General features: G+C 29.1%; 1 long non-coding RNA gene across 1 annotated transcript in view; it reads left to right on the forward strand.

Annotated features, from left to right (window-relative positions):
• Positions 1-1,346, forward strand: part of LOC111717948 (uncharacterized) — a 2,048-nt gene extending 702 nt beyond the window's left edge. Inside the window, exons 2-3 of the long non-coding RNA XR_002768958.1 lie at positions 324-389; positions 1,297-1,346. This is a non-coding gene — a long non-coding RNA (uncharacterized LOC111717948). The remainder of the gene's footprint in view (positions 1-323; positions 390-1,296) is intronic.
• The last annotated feature ends 24 nt before the right edge of the window (positions 1,347-1,370 follow it).

Raw genomic sequence — 1,370 nt, forward strand, 5'->3', positions numbered from 1 at the left:
AAAGAGGCCAATAGAAGCTGTCAATTAAAATAGCTTCTCTTTGATTACTTGTAAACTTGTAATTCGAAAAAAAACTTGTTAACAATCAAAACTTAAACTTAAACTTAAACTTAAACTTAAACTTAAACTTAAACTTAAACTTCGATAGAAATGTCGTCTTCATTATATTAATATGACCACCTGCCGCTAAATCGTATAATATATATTTTTGAATAAATAAACTGACGAGTGACCACTCTTTATAATGTGGTTTGAAACCATTATGATTATAGGTATTATTTCTTTAAACTTTTTTATTTTTTATATTCATTTTTTTAATATAGGGTAGAATTGGGAAACTGGTTTATAGATCACGGGTCTACTGACCTCCTACTCCCTCCATACCCTCCGTAAGTTTTTCGTATCAAAATAAAATTACCAAATATAAAAAACTTAAAGGTCCAAGAGTTCAACGTGAAAGAGAAAACCATCCACCATATCCCAAAGAATTATCTTTTGCCATAAACTCAAATTTTATAATCCCTATAGCTTTGAAGGATGATGGTGTAAACCTTTGATATATCAAAGTTTGAATTCATAGTTTAAAAAAGCTAATTTGATTAACATTTCGTTGCAAAGATATATCGGGATTACAAAATTTGAGATTTAATTTATAATATGTAAAATGTTTTAAGGTACAGCGCACGAACTAATTCCTTAGTTCCACTCTTATTAGAATTTGATGTGCTGGTTTGGTTTCTTTCTTTGTCAAAATGTTTTTAAAATTGTTTTTTTAACATTTTTTAAATTTACACTATGCCAAATTTTGACCCTGATAGAAAATATCTGCAAAAAGGATGCAAAATTTAACGTGTCATAACAATCTCGTTTTTACATTGTTTGTTTTGTTTTTAGGATAAGAATATTGCAAAGTTTAGCAAAAGCAAACTTTAACATACTTTACAGTTTTCAAAGCTTGGAAGTTTTAAAAAGTTTGTTTAAAATGAATTAAAACGAATAGCAACACAAGACTGAAAGGGAGCTTTGATTTTATTTCAAGCGACCCTCCTTATAGAGAGTTAAATACCCGATTCACACTAGTACAGTGCGATGATAGTTTTTTCAAAAGAAAAACAGAAAACATGCAATCCCCATGTCTGATCAATCTGCAATAAATCACTTCAAATTTACATTGAAAATTAGCAATTTATAAAAATAACATTTCCATCAGTTTTGCTTCGACAATTAACTTCAGATTTTAAAATAAAAGATCGCTTAAAATTACGTCAACGTTTCCTTTAAATAATATTATTTTAGGTTGGTCCGACCTGTGGTTCAGGATCCGTATAGGTCTGGTTGTCAAATAATATCATTTTAGGTTGGTCCGACCT

Source organism: Eurytemora carolleeae, unplaced genomic scaffold, assembly GCF_000591075.1.
Source record: "Eurytemora carolleeae unplaced genomic scaffold, Eaff_2.0 scaffold937, whole genome shotgun sequence".
Taxonomy (NCBI): Eukaryota; Metazoa; Arthropoda; class Copepoda; order Calanoida; family Temoridae; genus Eurytemora; species Eurytemora carolleeae.